The sequence below is a fragment of the Hemiscyllium ocellatum genome, chromosome 16, assembly GCF_020745735.1.
Source record: "Hemiscyllium ocellatum isolate sHemOce1 chromosome 16, sHemOce1.pat.X.cur, whole genome shotgun sequence".
Taxonomy (NCBI): Eukaryota; Metazoa; Chordata; class Chondrichthyes; order Orectolobiformes; family Hemiscylliidae; genus Hemiscyllium; species Hemiscyllium ocellatum.
The window spans coordinates 37033771-37053513 of NC_083416.1; the positions used below are offsets into that span (position 1 = coordinate 37033771).

The 19743-nt window shown below is 38.6% G+C and overlaps 1 protein-coding gene across 3 annotated transcripts in view; it reads right to left on the reverse strand.

The window, feature by feature from the left end:
• The window catches only part of rnf44 (ring finger protein 44), a 142810-nt gene that overhangs the window by 68113 nt on the left and 54954 nt on the right, over positions 1-19743 (reverse strand). The window lies entirely within an intron of this gene.

Sequence of the window (19743 nt, forward strand, 5' to 3'; positions counted from 1 at the left end):
CTATGCAACTAAAAGCTCACCAAGAAAGAGTGTGTTTGACCAATTAAAGTTTAAGCTTGCTGATTAGATAGTTTTAGATATTAAGCTCTTTCTTCTGGTGAGTACCCTCTTGAGCATCATGATAGCATTGCACAGATGCTCTGTTTTAGCAGTCTCTAGAAGCTGCACATACTGAATCCAACAAATTCATTTCAGGTTTTAGAGGTAGAAGCATTGACCAAGTGACTTTACAGCAAATCTAGAATGAAAACAGACAGTATTTGCTTTTAGTATAGCCTTTCCTCAAAGATTCAACCACACTCCAGAATGTACCTAAGGCCTTCATTCTTGACCTAAGTTAAAGTTAAGTTAAATCAAAACCCTGTCTGTCCTTAGTAAAAGATCTCGCAGCATGATTAAAAAGCAGAACAGTTTGTAACATACTGATCAATATTTATATGTCAACCACTCGTGCTTCAAAAAACCTGATTATATATTCCTGTGTGCAAATTGGTTATTGCATTTCTTTATGTTTCAATAATACTTTTTGGATGAGAAGTACATTTGAACATACTGATGATACAAAAAGAAGTGTACACTGACTGAACTGGAATATCCTCAACTCAGTTCCTAATGGCCAAAACTCTGTGACATTGACAATTCCAGAAATGGACGCAACTTTCTGTTGGAAACAAATTCATTCTCATACGCTTCACATGTTACAGTTTAAGATACTTTGTTGCACAATAGGAGCTTTACTCTGCAGCTGGCCTTCGTTTATGAGTTTAACCTGTCACAAGTTAAAGTTGGATGGAGCACTCCATCCAGATTAACAAACATCCCTCACCTTAAGGAACAATGGATGGGCTCTGATGTTTCCTTTCTCTTGTAGAATTCCTTGTGCTTATTTACTGTGCTCGACCCTAAGTTTAAGACTGCAACTTTGCACATATCCAGTTATCATTATGCCTGAAAAATATCGTATTCCCTCTTCAGATTACCAAACTCTGCCTCCACTGTGGTCCAGTGAAGTTTATTCAACAGTATCTAAGCAAGTTACTCCATCTAGTCCTCCTTCTGAGCTTCAGTGCACCCACCAGATTATAAAACTTTTGCTCAGTTCATTTGGTTGCAATTTTTCTCGGACTGTTAAAATCTTGCAAACTTTAACAAATGTTTTTGACAAACTTGTTAAAGACAAACTTGCCGTTAAATATAAACATCCCCAGTATCTGCAGTCTTTTCCAAATCAGGCATTTATTCCAATTCATGAATTCAGTTGTTCTTTGTATGCTTTAACAGTCAGGTTGTCAGTGATCAGAACTGCGAAGAATGCCTCAAGGAAAATGTGTTATCAACTATTTTTCTTAAAACAAAATAATTTATAAATACATTTTATTTCTGAAAGTATTTTTCAAAACAGGGTCAGCATCTTATGCAAAGGGAATACATTTGGATTTTGGTTAAGATTTGAAAACATTTCATCTGGCAAAGATACATTGTAGCTACAAAAGAACACACATCTCAGCATACGAACAATCATTGGGTAAGGTATAAACTGGGATACAGCCAAGGCTTGTCCCATTTAGATTCAACCATCTATCAACCATCTACCATACTACAGGAAATTCTAACGTGCAGCTGTGGTTACTTGAGATATCGCTGAATTATTTTTGAATAATTCCTTTCTGTCTGGGGTATATAACACTGAATACCACTGGAAAGAGTAAATCAATCAGCCTGTTCTCTGCATGTGATCAGAGGAGATCCTTTGGTCAATATGAAATATGAGACATTCATGTCATACAGCACAGAAACAGACCCATTGGTTTAACCAGTCCATACCAACTCTCATCCCAAACTAAATTAGTCCCACCTGTGTGCACTTGGCTCATATCAGTCCAAATATTTCTTATGTACTTATCGATAAATGTCTTTTAAATGTTGTAATTGTGCCTACATTCACTACTTCCCCTGGAAGTTCATTCCACGTACGAAATGTAAAAAAAGTTGCCCCTCATATCTTTTTTAAAATCTTTCCTCTCTCCCCTTAAAAATATACTCCCAAGTCTTGAAATGCCCTACCCTAGGGAAAAGGATACCTGGTTTTCACCTTTGCTGTACCCTCTTGATTTTATAAACCTCGACACAACTACCCTCAACTGTCCTATTCTCCAGTGAAAAAAAGTCTCATCCAGTCTCTTCGTATAACTCAAACCCTCCATTCTCAGCAACATTTTAGTAAATTGCTTCTGAACCCTCTGCAGCTTAACATCCTTCCTATAACAAGGTGCCCAGAACTGGACCAGAAGAGACCTCAACAGATTCCAATTCCTATATTTAAAAAGGTCTGTGCAATCAAGGGAAGCATGCTAAATGTCTACTTAACCATCCAGTCTACATGCAACACTAACTTTAAAGAATTATGTACCTTAAACCCAGGTCTCTTTGTTCTACAACACTACCTAAGGCCCTACCTTTAACTGTATAAGTCCTGCTGTTGTTCGTCTGCCAAAATGCAATACCTCACATTTATCCAAATTAAACTCTATCTGCCACTCCTCAGCTCATTGTTATTGATATAAATATGGTATTAACTGGTCAAATGTGGACCCAGCACTGATCTCTCTTGAACACTGCTGGTCACAGGCCTCCAGACCAAGAAACAACCCTCCACCATCACTCTGTCCCCCGTCGTTGAGCCAATTTTGTACCTAATTGGCAAGCTCAACCTGAATCCCATGCAATCTACCTTTATTAATTAGTCTGCCATGTAGAACCTTGTCAAAGGTTTTACTAAAAGTTCAAATAAACAATGTCTCTTGTTCTGCCCACATCAATCTTCTTGATTTCTATTTTGAGAAATTAACCAAGTTTTTGAGACAATTTCCCTCTCACAAAAGCATGCTGACTGTCCCTAATCCCCACCTTCCTTGCTTCTCCACATGCATATAAATCCTACCTTTCAGAATCACTTCCAACAACTTATCCATCACAGAAGTCAGATTAATGGGTGTATAGTTTCCAAGTTCTCTTTACACCCCTGCTTAAACAAAGGCACATTAGCCACTCTACAGTTATCCAATACCTCACCCATATAGAGGATACAAATGTTTCTGCTGGGGCTCTGCAATTTTCTCCCTAACTTCCCACAACGTCCTGAGATACATCAGATCAGATCCTGGAGACTTATCCACCTTTATATTTTCTAAGACCTCCAGAATGGTCTCTTCTATAAAAATGAACTGCTTTCAAAACATCAATATGTAGTTGAGTTCTCTTGCCTCTATTTCTTTCGCTGCAATAAAAACTGACACGAAATATTTAATGTTGTGTTTGTTCAATAAAGATGAAGCAAAAAAATGAACCTTTTCATAATTAATCTTCTGACATCAAATCATTAAGTCACAATTGATGAAAAAGCATTTCCAAACAGACCGTCTCTTCAGTAAAAGGGAAGAAAGCCAAACTAAACCTAATTAAAATACAGAAGATGAACATTCAGCTGGGTTCCAAAATCCCACACACCATGACGGATTTACCAAATGGAAGTTGAATTCCATCGGCCATTTAACTTCAGAAATTCTCAGGCTGGATCTCATTCAAAATATATTCTTGCAGCTGAACTCCAATTACAGCCACAACACTAAGAGATTCCACAGAAGCAGAGATCCATTTTGGACGTTTGCACAAAGAATTTCTTGGAATGCCCGATTATGGCTCTGCACTTAAGATGTTAAACGTAATCATGTTTATTGCTCTGAAGGCTTGTCATCTGCCTAGAGCGTATATACCAACATTCAGCATTTCATGCTGACAGCCAATGTTTTGTGAGGAAATCAGTACATCAGCACTTGCTGACAAAACTGCGCAGGCTGATGTTTTAGGCTAAATTGAATCAGAAATACTACTGGAAAAGATAATCATTAACTACTTCAGAAAATTCTGATATATTCCAGATCTGTGTGTTTAATCTATTCCATCATCACACTGGTCCACATATTTTACAGAGAGGCCTGCCTTAGGGGCATTTTTCCTATTAATAAGACACTCTAATCTTTTTCTCTATCAAATGTTACACATTACACATACAGGACCTAAATCACGGGATTAAAACCTCAATTGCAGACTGACGCAAATACAAACACTCATGACTTGATCCTGACAGTCCAACTCTTTCTCCAAAAAGGCTGTCAAGACAATTTGAATTCTATCTTTATAAGCTAAGTTTGAGAAAGCATAGTAAGAGCTGGTGAAACACAGACTGCACTAACCAGAGGGACTTTCTGCTTTAATAATGGTGATAGAAAACTACATAATTCAGTGAAAAGCAACATAACTATAATTCCAATTTTTATTTAAAGTAGATAACCTATACTACCTTATTGTTATATTATAGAATGGAAAAATACTAAAACAGAAAAAAAAAGTACTGAATAAACACCAAAAATTGTTCAAATGGAAAATAACTTCTAAATTCAATGTAATTCAATTTGAAATCCTGCATAAATTAAAAAAGGTTAAAAAGGTAGAGCTCAGTCATGCAAATGTGTTTTGGGTCTCCATGGTCCAATTCATTATTATAGAGGACAATGGATAGCGTTGGGTTTTCTGTGGTTTCACTTCTACAAGTTAAGTTAATCTCATCTTGAGCAATAAAAGTAATACTATAAAGACCAGCTTCATAAGCCAAGGAACTGCCACTTAAAACAATGTAAATTTGCTCTTCTACATTTTGGATTATTAAGTACAGTGAACCACACAGTTGAGTCTGCGCATGTAGTTGTCACTTGGAACAAAAAAAGCACAATGCATGCTCAGTACAGTGTAGGAGGAACAGCTGTTTTAAACTTGGGATGATGATCTGGGTTCTGAGAATTGAGTGATAGATTGACTCATTCAGAATCTATGGTATTAAGTCAGTTTTATGTCTAAATTGACCAGCTACTCAGCGCTGATGTCTTGTTAAAAGTAGATACTATTCTAGCTTTTCCGATGTAAATTACATTAGATCCATACATGCTTTCTGGAAGATTCTGCAGCATTTCATCAGACTTTACTTCTAAATAGTTGGAGTACAGCATTGTTAAGTTTACATGTTAATATTATTTGGACTAATTTGTGGCACTTGTATTGCATTTTTATTGTTTCTGTTGTTATCATACTGCAGCAGAAAACGTTTTTTTAAGACTACTACTGGTCTTTAAACAGAGGCCTCTGCTTTATCCAGAATTGAAAGTATTCTGCTAAGGTTTAAAGCGAGGTTAGTAAGGACAGCCTGGTATGGACAGAGTGTATATGCAGCCTGTAGAAATGAATGCAGCTGCTAGGAAAACAATTTGATATGCAAATGGTAGCCGATTTAATCAAAACATGGAAAAGCAGAAATTAATCACACTGACTTTCATCATGTCTAAGACGGAATTGTATTTTACCAGTAACTTTCAAATGTTTAGTTAATGCACTTAGTAGACAGATTAACTTAAATCCACACATAGCAGACATTTACTGGGATCCTAGTTAAAGAGTTAAAGGTCAAGTCAGACTAACAAAATTCTTCTAAATTACTACTATAAGTCAGGGCTTATTCAGTCAGAAAATCTATTCGTTAGATTTAAATGTTACTGTCACACTTATTTACATGTTAGAATGGAAAGAAAGGGGGCTTGTTTTACTGATCAAGATGAATGGTATGAGCATTGAGGAAAAGAACGTAATTTTATTTATTAATTAACAATTGAAATTAGGCTTCAGATAAGCGATGTCAAGATATAACGGCCTTATTAAACAAACAATAATACCAGATTTAGAAAAGAAATCCTTCCCTGAACCAATTCAAAACAGAACATATTCCAGAGGGAATACTTCGACCATATGATACCTTGGCTACACTACTCAGATCCCATTACCAAGGTATAACAGGTAGAAACAGTCCTGGAGCCACAAGGCTGAGCCCTAATATCAGGAACTGGAGTAATGAGAAGAATAAAAAGAATTGTGTTTTTTAAAAATCCAGAAAAGACATCAACAGGTGATGTTAGAGTTAGATAAAATAACTAAGCAGATAGCAGAAATAACCTAAATAACAAAATTAAACTGGGAGTAAGCAACAGACAGATCCAAAAAGGTAGTAGTTTAGATTAGTGCTGACATCATGATTTTCTTCAAGTAGAGAAACATGCAACAGATTTCCAGGCAAAAACCATGGAATCGTTTATTACCTATAAAAATACAAATCCCCCTTAGGTGGAAGCATTAAGCTGAACTGCCTTCCTCATTTACAAGTATCCTGTATTTAACCTAGAAACTTTATTGAACCACTACTGATTTTTTTTTTTAAATTGTTTCCTTCACTAGCTACCCTATGGCCTTTCTGAATGATATAACCAAAACATGCTGTTTTATAGGTATTTCTTTATTTGGGGACTTGCTGTATCTGCAAATTAGATTAGATTCACAGATTTTTCACCCCATTTGTTGAGTAGGTTCAAAGGCGGAAGAGCAGCATTTGAAACCTACTGTACCTCAGTTTCCACGGGCAATAACATCAGAAATACTCAACATTGTGTACGCAAGCCAAGTTACCCAATCATAAAGATAATTTAAGGCTGGTGCTAAAAGTATCATAAATATCCAGCACATGAAAATTTGAACCTGGAACAGTTATAAATATTGGGCGGCACAGTGGCTAGCACTGCTGCCTCACAGCACCAGAGTGTTCAATTCCCGCCTCAGGCGACTGACTGCGTGGAGTTTGCACATTCTCTCTGTGTCTGCGTGGGTTTCCTCCGGGTGCTCTGGTTTCCTCCCACAGTCCAAAAATGTGCAGATTAGGTGAATTGGCCATGCTAAATTGCCCGTGGTGTTAGGTGAAGGGGTAAGTGTAGGGGAATGGATCTGAGCGCTTCGGTGGGTCGGTGTGGACTTGTTGGGCCGAAGGGCCTGTTTCCACACTAAGTAATCTAATCCAAATATTCTATACTGGTACATCAACTAAGCCTCCAAAACCTCAATATTGTATAATAGCGCTTGTATTTAAATGAAACCATAGGTAAATTAGTTTAAGGACAACTGCCAGATAAGCAAAGCTGATTAACATTCCCAAGAGGTCTTGCAACTCAGTACAAGCTCCCTATCTGGGATCAGGACACTCAGGTTCAACCCTCACTTAACATGGAGCTCATGACATTTCCAAAGAGGTTGACTTTTAAATCTCAGCTGATTTCATTACAGTTACTAGAGAACATGCTACATTGTCTCTGGAAGTTAACTGGCTGAATCTGGACTGGTATTAAGTTCTGTCGGGATTAATTTTGGTCATATTTCCTATTTAATAAATGATTAATATTTTTACAACACAATCTCAAATGAAGTGGAAAATTCCTTAAACACAACTTGCATAAGTGTGGTATTTTATCGTGCCCCTTGGTAATGTCCCAAGGTATCTCACTTCTGCAACAAAGTACTTTTGGAAATAAATTAGTTACTGTTTTCATGTAAATAAACATTATTACTGATATGAGATGTCAGTAAAGGTTAATTTGCCTTTACTGACCTTGTTTGCTAAAGAATATTGGTTATGAATCTAGGAAATCTCCTTGTTTTTCTTCAAATATCACATGAATTTAAGGCTTCACCTTAAAAAAGTTGCAAAAATATATGTTAATCCAGTAGAAGACCAAAAGGCATAAACATCCAAGGAGAATTCAAGAAAGGGAAAATGCAGCAAGATGTTGGAGCAAATGGTCAAAATACAACACTGTAGAAATTAAATTATTTTAGTAAAGGCAAATATGGTTCAGCCAGGAATCGCAGAACAAAAATATTGTACAATTAACTCCAGTAGCACTTTGTGAAACACTAGTAACTCATGGTCACCATGACATCATAACCTGTGATAAGGCATCAGCTTGCTTAAATCAGAAGTTACAGAATACATCCCTCCATTGAAATGGTTTTCAGACATGGAAGCGATAACATAGAAGTATGGTCAGGTTTAGGAGCTCATGGTGAATCAAAGAATTGAATTCATTGAATGCTTTTCATGACCTCAGACCATCCTGAAGTTTAAGCCACTGCAGCAGACTGAAATATTGTAATACAAGGAAACAACAGTTCAACTGTGCACAGCAATGTCCCACATTCAGCAATGATATACTGGTAAATCCCATATAATAGATAGTGGTTTAAGAATAAGTATTTGCCAGAATATCATAAGAACTGCTTTTATCGTCATCAAATAATGCCATGGGATCACTTTCAGCTGAACGTGCAGACACTTAAACGTCTCATCCATTTCAATACTGCACTGAAGAATCACTAGAGAGTATGGGCTCAAGACTCTGGAGCAGGACTTGAATCCATGACATTCTAACTTTCAGAACATGAGTGGTACCACTGAGTCCCATGGTACAGAGAAACCTGAGTGCAAATCTGCATTCTATCACTTCATAGACAGTAATACAGCATCAATATGCAACAATCACTTCAGAATGAAAACTACATCTATGATTCAAACCTTTCCTCTCCCTCTCACTGTCAGGGACCTTAAAGAAAACATTCAGAACAGGTGAAACAATGCAACACCTTTTGTTCAGTGATTTATCACAAACTGATTTAATGCACTATTATTCCAGAAGGCAAGTCCCCACCCCCAAATCTGACCATTCTGAAGCTGGTTGGCTATTTCAATGTGGATGAAATCTGCTAAATCTGGTTGTCACAGGGAAACACACTGAAAGCCAAGGGTTACTTATTATAAATTTAGTCTTCTCATCAGCATCACGACTGAACATCTTAACCACTATTTTGCATGCACACCACCAACTCAACAATTGAAAACTTTATTCTTTCCAGATCACTAGCTACGTTATGTATATTTTAAACACATTAAGACAGTACAACAGAATGACAATTGCAGATATCAGAGTGATGGCTGCTAATGGCTTGACCAACCAAACAAAAAGGTGGCTCAAAGTTAGAATATCTGCCCAAAGTTTTACACTGCATTTTGCAAGCAGTGCACCTGAACACCTTCACCAGCAAATAGATTTCTGTTGTAGTACGCTCCAAGTTGTGTTCAATGTACCTTGATGCACAGAATTAGGATTAGAAATTCCAATTCCAGTAAAGCTGGTTTTTCTTTTGTTGATGATGGGATCATTATTCCACATATCTAAAAGATGTGTGTTGGACCACACCATCTAAAACAAATGCTTTGGTTTGATTCTATTATTGTCACATACACTGATATACGGCGAAAAGTATTGTTTTGCATGCTGTCCAGACAAATAAGTACATCAGGACAATAGAACAGAACATAGTGTTAGAGCTCCAGGGAACCCGTTCAGTTTTATTATTGCACACCAATTAAAACATATCCACTGGATAACCCAGGTCAAATCTAAGAGAGATACTGTATGTTTACACGTGGACAAATAAACAGAGCTTGCGGGTCAAACAGTGGAAAGACCATACGACAACCACCTACCTCATTGCCCAGAGTATGCACTGACTCATTGTTGCAAGGAAGATTGAAAACATTTGAACTTTGAACGCCCCCAAACCGAAAGAAGAAATATTAGCAACTTCACTGCCAGCGATGGGGAATTTTAAAAGCGTTTTGTTGCTCGGATGGAGAATGTGACACAACTTCCAGTGAAACACGGGACTGGCTGGGACTCTGGCGGAGGCTGCCCTGGGGGCGGGGGCAGAGAACCCCGGGAACGAGCCTGCTCGGGCACCCGCACACCCAGCGGGGGCGCGCTTACACACACACACACCACCGCGGGGCCGCGCCGTCAGGGCACCACGTGCTCGCCGCCAAACAAAGCGCCAGTCCATCGCCAACAGGAAAAGCGGCGCAAACAAGACACACGCTCTCTCTCTGTCTCACACACAATAAACGACCGGCAGCCGAGGGCGGCCCAGGGGCTAACTGCCCCCCCACCCCATCAACCCCACCCCGGGGGGGGGGGGGGGCACAGGAGGGTGACCGCCCCTCGGTAATAAACAGCACCATTCCAGCTCCATCCAGGTCAACCCCCCCCCCTTTCCAACCGCCCCCGAATCCAGAAGCCGAACAATAGGATCAAAATCATAACAAGGGAGAGGGCACAGCAACGGGGGGGTGGGGGTGGAATCAGTTAAACAGTCTCCTCCCACCCCCCCCTCCCAATCCAACTGAGGGGGAGGGAGGGGGTTACTTTATCCTCATCTATCTTCCCACCCCCCCCCGTGTATTATTTTGGGGGAGGGTGGGGGGGTATAGGCTGACAACCCCCTCCCTCCCTCTCCAAACTGGGGGGGTTTTGGGGGGGGGGGCTTCAGTTTCACTGAGACCGCGCTCCCCAGTCCGGAAGACAGCGCCGCAGATCACCCAGTGAACAATAAAGACAGCAGCACACAGCCCCCTCCCTCTCCCACCCCCCCCGCCCCCCCAGATACCCCCTCCCGGGGAGGGGAGCGGGGTGTAAGAGGACCATGTTGAGGTTGAACGAGCCCCCGAGCGCGGCTCCAGCTGAAACAATGTATCCAGGGGAAATGTATCCAAGCCGCCGAGCTCCCCACTCACCCATGCCCTCCCTCCCCAATCACTCCCTCTCCCCCCCACCATCATTCACTCCCCACATACACACACCCCCAAATCCCCTCCTCCCCCCCCCCCCCCCCCCTGTGCACACACTCTCTGGCCAGCAATACCTCACCTCCTCTCTTACCTCGGTCTGTTTCTTTTTATTCCTTGCCCCCCCCACCCCTCCCCTTCACTGGTTGGCTTTTTTTTGTTTTGCTGCAAGCTCCGCTTTCTCCTCCCTCCTGTCGCTAAGTTTGTGATTAAACTCCCGTCTCCGAACGGCACAACCTTAAAAAGTTTGATTCACAACATTCGGGGGCGGGCGCGCTCCCGCGACGCGTTCCCGGAGTGGATCCTCGTGTTTGAAGAGAGAGGAGGGAGTTACACATATGCTAAAGGCGCAGTGGCTCAGATACATACAAGCGGCAAAGAGGGAGCTACATTTTACTTGAAAGCTATCTCTCCCTGTAGTTCCTTTTACCAGGCGACTCAACCAAGTGCCTCGCTGCAACATAAAAGCAGCAGGTTCTTCTACAAAATAGAAAATTGCCTTCGCTTTGAAAGATGTTAACATTTTATAAGGAACACAATTTACATCCTCTAAATGTATGTTTGTAAATAAGTGAAAAATATTTATCAAGCACCTTTTTTTCGATGAAGGTGATGCTTCTGAGTAACAATAGCAGGGCACAATTTTATTTCAATGCTCTTATGATTGACTATTTTTTCACCATCGTTGAACTTAGAACAGAGCAACACAGCCGTGTCCTCACCTCACATCAACTTGTGCACTCCCAGTTGTCACCGAATCGCAAAAGGAGTCGTCCTTAATCAATCCTCATGATCATTCTTACCAACCTTTCAGCAGGGATGAATAGACCACAAACAGGCAGGGAAAAAAATCTGGATCATTCTTAGTCCATAACTAGATCTAGTGGGCAAAGTCCATAAACCAGAGAAATCAGAGTCTGCCCACTTTTAGCAGGTTTGCTTAAAGGCTATTCATCCACTCAGGTCATTTGACAGCAGAAGGTCTTTGGCAAACCACGCATAAGGTGGGACATGAAAATTGGAAAAAGTCATTTCTGCCCCAGGCCTCCAGGGAAGATCAAGGCCTTCTGACCCACCCAGTCCTCATTTCCTTTAAGGTCAAGTGGAGACATCAAATGAAACAGTAAAGCTCACTGCTTCTCTGAATTCAGAGCACAATACTACATTAGTGTAGTTTCTGCATTAATCTGTACAATTGAAAATGATTTACAACGTTGCCCAGGTGAGGTATAAACTGTTAAAATTTCAGTGAATTATTTGTTAAAAGCAGAAGTGCTTGAACAGTACTAAAATGGATGTTGACAAAAAAAATTATATCTTTTTCTTTCACAGCTTCAGGAGAGATTCAAAAAGTTTTTTTACATATAAAACCAATAGATTTATCCAAAATGTTCAGTGTCCCAAAAATGATATAGGCTTTAAACTAATAAAGCAGGAACCATTTTATTCCATTTCTTGGATCTGTGGCTTTTGATTAAATTAGTAAAAATATCAGATGTTAAATAAATATTTAGTGAAGAATATTTGATTAGGTGATACATATTAAGTCAACTTTGACTGGTAATTGGTTTCTCAGTTATAAAGTGGGTACAATTGCATTAAGTTGATTTTGAACTTGAGCAGACCTCTTTTTATACTTGCACCTCGAACTATCAAAAACATCCTCTTTTTACTTTACCGACTGTAGACTAAATGTCTCTGACAGCATAACTGTTAACGAACTATTAGTTGAATTTTACTGTGGGCTCTTATTTCAAATAGGTGAAACTATACAGACATTGGTATAAATTCAGAGCAATACTATAAAATATACTATAAAACACTATACATAATAATTGGCCCTAGAAGATACAGGTGCCATAAATGCATTACATTAATATGAAAACAGGAAATGGGAAAACAGAATGTGATATCTAAATGCTGGGGAATGAATGGCTGCACAGACAAATATTTGATAATTAGGTGCAAACATTAGCTATCTGATATGAACGGAAAGATATTCGCTATTTGCTGTCTATCGACTTCCTTGGATTGCAAAGGTGTTCATGTTTTATCTTCTGAAAAGAGACAACTTTCTTTCATTGTAACACCTTCAATTCTAAAGACCTCATCTTGTAATTATTGCGAATGAAATAAAAGTGTAACGCAGAAAAAGTGCTTTAAAGTTTTCAAACATGCCAATACCTCTAATAATCTTGACAATGAAATAATTTCATGTCAAAAGAAAAAGACCTAGTTAGAAGATCAAAGTCACAAAAATATTAATCCCAGATATATGGAGTTTTGATATATTGTTTGTAAACATCTAACTTTAGTTATTATATTTCCTCTTGATTGAAGAGGTTACTTCAATACAAAAGCAACATTTCAATATTAGAAATACTAAAACATTTCATACACAACTGTTAAATGTATATTCAACAATTACTGAATATCCATTATCTACAACTTCCTCAGAGCCCTTGCCCTTTCATTATAATTTCCCAATTCATTGTAATGCTAGTTAGCAAATAACTAGCACAGAAGCACACATCCACAAAAATAACCATTTATATAACCAAAGATATTAAGATTAGTGTGTTGCTGGAAAAGCACAGCAGGTTAGGCAGCATCAGAGGTGCAGGAAAATTGACGTTTCAGGCGAAAGCTCTTCATCAGACTTTTGCCCGAAACGCCAATTTTCCTGCTTCTCAGATGTTGCCAGCCCTGTTTTGCTTTTCTGGCACTACTCTAATCTCCAGCATTTGCAGTACTCACTTTCACCTAACCAAGATGTCAGCCTTGGGTCAGTCGACTCAAATGGGAAAGATGGCCCAGTGAGGTCAGATGGCCACTCCAGAAACTTGAGTAACTAATCCAGGCTGCTTCTGAGGGAATGCTGCAGTGTCAGAGATGTCACCGTTCAGATGAGATGAATTACTAAACCAAAGCTAGGCTGCTTTCCGATAGCTAGAGTCCTGGCCAACATTCACTCTCAAAACAATATCACTAAAACAGATTACGTGCCACTTACGATACTGTCAGTACTCTTTATGGGACTTTGACATGCACAAATTCGGTTGACTATAAAGCACTTTGTTCCATTCTCTGGTGTGGGAAGTGGACGTGCAACCAAAATTCCTTTATTTCTAGCCCATTAGAGAACAAAAATATTCCAATGTTTTCCACAGAGGCAAATAGAGAGAAAAAAAGAGGATGCCAGTTATATAAAGTATTGGGATGGGTGCCCAAAGGATTAAGCAATGTATTTTGGCTTTAAAAAGGAATAGGGAAGGGGGCAGGGAAGAGTTTGAAAGATGGAGAGGTAAGAGTGATTTTGTGAGGGAATTCTCGGGTTTTGGGCCTAAATAGCTGAAGACATACACATAAGAGGGGAGTGTGGAGATCACAAGATAGCAGACTGAGGAAAATTTGACAAGTCGTAGTTATAGTATTGGAGCTGTCTACCGGAAGACAAAGCAATAAAAGGATTTAACCAACAGTATGAGAATTCTAAATTTTCAATGAACCAACATAGGTCAGCAGTACATAGCAGTGGTGATGAGGTGGAACATTCTACAAAACAGAATGCAGACAGCAAATGTTTGGATGAGCAGAGATTTATGGAAGATGGCAAGTTTTTCCAGGAAAACAATGGAATAGTCAAATCTGGAACTGACAAAATTTATGTATAATAATGTCTGCAACAGATATGAATTCTGGGAACGGCAGAGGTTGGGGACACTATTTGGAATGAAAATAAGCAGGCTTTATGATAGGATGATATAGGGATAATACAGGATGCTGAGGTATCTGGAGTTAATGGTTTATAGGAGGGAACAGACGTAAGTTATTCTGTTGTAACATTCAACCAATGAAGGAAGCAAATAGTATTACTGCCCCAGATAACAGAAGACAGCAAGAAGGGAAAACTAGTGTGGTTGGCTGTATCAAAAACGAGAGAGTTTAAGAATATACAATTGGGAAAATGTACTATACCATCAAAAAGAATACATTTCATAACTTTGCATAGGGTTGTTTTTAATATTGTGAAAAGACAAAATTTGAGGGGGAAGAATATGTCTGTAAACTAAAGCAGTCAGGGAAATTAGAAAGAGCACAATATCAGCAAGGATAAAGTAATTGATTTTTTGGAGGTAATGATGGTGATGTTAAGAGGGTGGTGGGCCTCATTCAAATATTCAAAATACTGAACAGAACGGGAACTTAGACAGTAAATTAGGTGCTCGGCATTTCTGGAGATATGGAGTAAAGGGACTGGGAATATAGTTCAGGGAGCAGGAGGTGGCTGATTCTATGTAGTGAGCTCATAAAACGCATAAAATGAGCCTGGAGCAAAACGGTACATACTTATGGCTTCAGAGCTGGGGGAGGGGGTGTGTGGTAAAAGGTATCTGAATGATGACTTCTATCTGGGTGATAAGTGCAAAGCACTCATGGATTTCTTTGTTATTGGAATGGAGGGCATTCATCATTTCATCATGTACTGAAGTGTCTCAACAACACTTCAGTCACTCAAATGTGTACATGTCAATCTTCCTGAATTCAGGTATTTTATCACTTTTCATATACAAGGGCTAAAATCTAATGTTTCATGCCTTATATTTTAACTTTAGAAGTTATTTTATACCTCTTCTTTCCTAACATCATCTGATCAACCACAACTTCCTCCAAACACCTTCGTCCATCAAATAGTTGTATAAGTCAGCTTACAAAGGAGCACAGGGGGTTACATTCACTGATAGTAAGAGAAATCCATCTAAAGTTTCAACAGAGGGAAGTACATTCAAAATGAGAAACCCACACCTCAGTATTGGTGCTGCAGTAATTTTTAGGTTTGTAAAAAAATTTCAGAATCTACTTCTGGTGGAATGTTTAGAACAAAGAAAAATTAATAGGTCAGAACTTAGTCACTATTATTTGTGTTCAATTGCCACTACAATTTCAGTGCAAAAAAAGACAAATAAATGGTTAAACTGAAGTTCAAACATTATTTTTCCGGTTGTACCACTTTGCTGTGAAATTCACAAGATGGCATCTTCGGGTTTGTCTCACCTCAGTGAAATGCCCGAAAAAGGAGTAAAGTTACCACTTCTGTGCAGCATATTTAAGCTTTTCAAAGATACTTAAGCCTTGACCTTTTCACTCTGGCATTGAGAAACAACTATTTTAGAAATGGAGTCTCATCCTTCAAGTTTTAATTGCTGGGACTATTTAAAAATATACATTTTAAAAAGAGACAAAAGAAGATTATAAGAATGTAATGTTAGAAACAGGATCAGAGTCAACCATACAGTCCCTTCAGTCTATTCTGCATCGGATTAGAGCTGATCTTCTGCCCAAAATCCCCTTTCCCATCTGCTCCCACATTCCTCGATTCCCTCAGGGATCAAAAATATACCCATCTATCTTAGTCTTGAATATATTCACCAAGGGCACATCTACAACCCTGTGGAATACAGAATTCCAAAAATTCACAAACCTCTGAATAATAATGTTTCTCCATTCAGTCCAAACCCTTATCCTGAGACTGTGCTCCTGTGTTCAATAATGAAGGGAAAGAACCTTCGAGTATCCGCCCTGTCAGAGCCCTTCAGAATCTTGTATGGCTCAATGAGATCTTCTCTTTCTGCTGAACTCCAAAAGTCTACTGATCTTATTTATTCAGAATCCCAACACTGCACAACCCTCTCAATTTAGAAATTATTGTTATGATTTCTAAAGCACTCAGAAGTACACTGACCTGAAACATTATTCTGTTTTCCTCCACAGATGCTTTCTAACCTGCTGAGCATTTGCAACAGTTTCTATTTTGATTTCAGATTTCCAGCATCTGCAGTAAATTATGTTTGTACCACTGCGGTAAAACCCCAAAGTACTGTGTCCATGGCAAGTGTATCCTTTCTTAGATATGGAGGCCAAGATGGTGAACAGTTCTCCAGGTATAGTCTTACCAAAGCCCTATACAATTGTAGCACTTTATCCTTGTACTCTACCTCCTTTGCAGTAATGACAAGAGTTCAATGTGCCGTTCTAATAGTTTGTTGATACAATTGTAGCAAGATTTCCTTGTTCCTGTAGTCTCCATGCAATAAAGGTTAGTTGCTAATTTTTCCTGTCTCTCTCAATGCAAATCTTTGTATTTTCCCTTAATTTCTTTCTGCACTTGATTTGACATTGATTTCACCCTCTTTAATTTACACTTCCTTCTCAATCTCTGCACTGTTAATTTCACAATACTTCAATCTGATTAATAGAGAGACATTTCCGTGTTCTGTTTACTCAGGTCTCTGATTCCCCGTTACCCTTCCTACACAACTTTGAGCAACTTGCCACACACAATAATATAAATCTGGGCAAGTTTAATTTGTGGCGGACACTGGTGGCAGCCTTGTTACAACAAATGGTGGCCCTGGTTTTCAGCCCGAATGTTGTAAAACATGTTTGGCATTATCAATTTTAACGAAGAATATTGCACGGTAAAAACAATGACTGCAGATGCTGAAAACCAGATTCTGGATCAGTGGTGCTGGAAGAGCACAGCAGTTCAGGCAGCATCCAACGAGCAGCGAAATCGACATTTCGGGCAAAAGCCCTTCATCAGGAATGCCCGAAACATCGATTTCGCTGCTCACTGGATGCTGCCTGAACTGCTGTGCCCTTCCAGCACCACTGATCCAGAAAAAGAATATTGCACCATGAGTAGAAATAAAGCAAGCACAAGAAAGAAACCAAAATTCAGACAAATAAACATCTGGTAGCCAATATCCCGGCTGCAGTCTCTCAAATACATGCACAATACACTGCTGCAGATAAAACCCAATGAATCATCTTTTCCAGTGACTCCTAACAATTCATTTATTTTAAAGTAAGGTCCCATTCACACAATTTGAGGACCACAATCTTTTCAGTTTCCCAACCAGGTGCTGATTTTCTGATCAATTCTCATGCAACCGTGGGGGTTATACTTTCCACTGGACGACTTCTCTTTGCACTGTCTATAATGGTTGTACAGTAACAGCAGCAAGAAGATATTGCAAGGTAAGCACTGACAGCAGACTGAGGATCTTTTAGCTTGTGGAGGAACTGAAGAAAAAAAGAAACTTAACAGAAACAAATGGAGTGTTTACTTTCTCTTTAGAGCAATAAAACACCCCCCTCAGTAATTGGCTATCATTCTATCCCTTCATAGATATACAGATACTTACAGGAAATGTTTTGTAAACATTTGAAAAACTTAAATACAATTAGACACTACAAAAGAAACAAGTTCAAAAACGAATAACAGAGGGAAGTAGTATTGTAAAATAAACAAGTATGCATTCAAATCAAAAGTAAATAAAAGTATCAAGTCAGGAAAAAAAACCACCTTTTAAAAAGTGGGTGAACTAAACCACAACCATAGAGATATAAACTGTGCTTACAAAACCACTGGTCCTTTCAAACAGAGCTGTGTTAAAACTGAGCAAAGTACACATATATACACATTATAAAATCCTTACTTTTCAATCAAAAGTACACAGAAACATACTTCTACTGAAGGTCACTTTGTCATAAACACTATGCCCTTTCTTTGGGTGAAAAAAGTCATCCTTCAATTTCAAATGTTAGTTGCTCAGATTTCCTCCACAAAACCAACCCATAAACACAAATAAACCTCTAAGATATGCACGTGGAAATGAACATACCACAATTGTAAGCTTATTCCTTTTTGTGCGTGTATGCATAATCTAGAGGATATATTACCCTTGAATTATTTTTAAAAATTGAGTCATTAACCTGATGTAATCTGTCAAAGTATACCTATGCTAATCAGCACAACACACCACTCAATTGGGAGAAGGGCTCACTTTGTTTTACATTCTTAAGTTATTTACATTCAATGAACTGTAGAGTCTAAAACATAAATATTTACCTAAATAATGTGACTGTTCACACTGTTGGTGTAAATTTAAACAGGTATTACATTTTAACTGGGAATATTATGCTAAAATCCAAAATTTGTATAGGACTTTTCCCAGTGTAAAATAGGCAGTTGAAGCGTCAGACCTTGCAAACAACATTATGCCTCCCAAAGCAGAAAAAGTGGATTTTGCAAAAAGTAAAAAAAACAGAATAAGTCAAAATATATTCCAACAGGAGGGAGATACTCTTTGAACAACACGCATGCCAGCAAAAAAAACTATCCCACACAAACACCAGTATGAAAAAGGTAAGATTCTATATTCATATTATAGCTAGGCTATATTAACAGTTCTCTTGCGGATTTGTACCTCATTGTCAGAAATTCCATGTATACCATACTGCTGATGAAGATTATGAAGTGCCTTTGCTATGATTCAAAGATCCAAAAACATGTATGGAAAGGTTTTAAATGCTGACAGATACTCTTAACATCATGTATCCATCACCTATACAGAATTGTTTAGATAATCTACTGTACATACGTAGGGCGTTACATGCAGAAATTACACTTCCCAATGTGTGAGGGACTATTTATTAATCAAAACACTTGCAATAAAGGAAATATAGCTCATTATAGTAATGGTAGTGATTATTAGTTCTATTTAACAAGTGTGAAAAAAGTCCTTTCTCAAAGAGGCGCATGCAGCAAATGGATTGGATGATCAAAATTATACATACAAAATAAATGCAGAATGCACCATGGTGGTTATGTTGCTTATTGCACAAACAATAGATTAGGCATATACATTATATCTAAAATGGCAATGAGTGTACAATGCAGTACCGAGTTTAAACTGATCATTTAACTGCTGTCATTCTGTGGAATTATGCTTGAATTATTAAATGGAAACAGAGGGAGTTATTCTCAGGCCATCTCAAGACACTCCGCAAGAAGAACTTTTCTGAATTTCAGTCACCACAATTATGCAGATAAGCACTGCATCATCCAACTTGCGCACAACAAATTAGATAGCCAATGGTTAATCTGTACCATTGGTGCTAAATGTTAATATTGACACTGAGAAAGGTCCTGGCTCTTCGTCAAGTGCTACAGGATTTTGTCTAGTATGTCCAGTTGAGATTAATGGAACAAGCACACAAAACTAATTTCACACCTCATCAAAAAGACTCCACATTCTGCATTGCACAATGCTTCCCAATTTGCATTAAAGCAC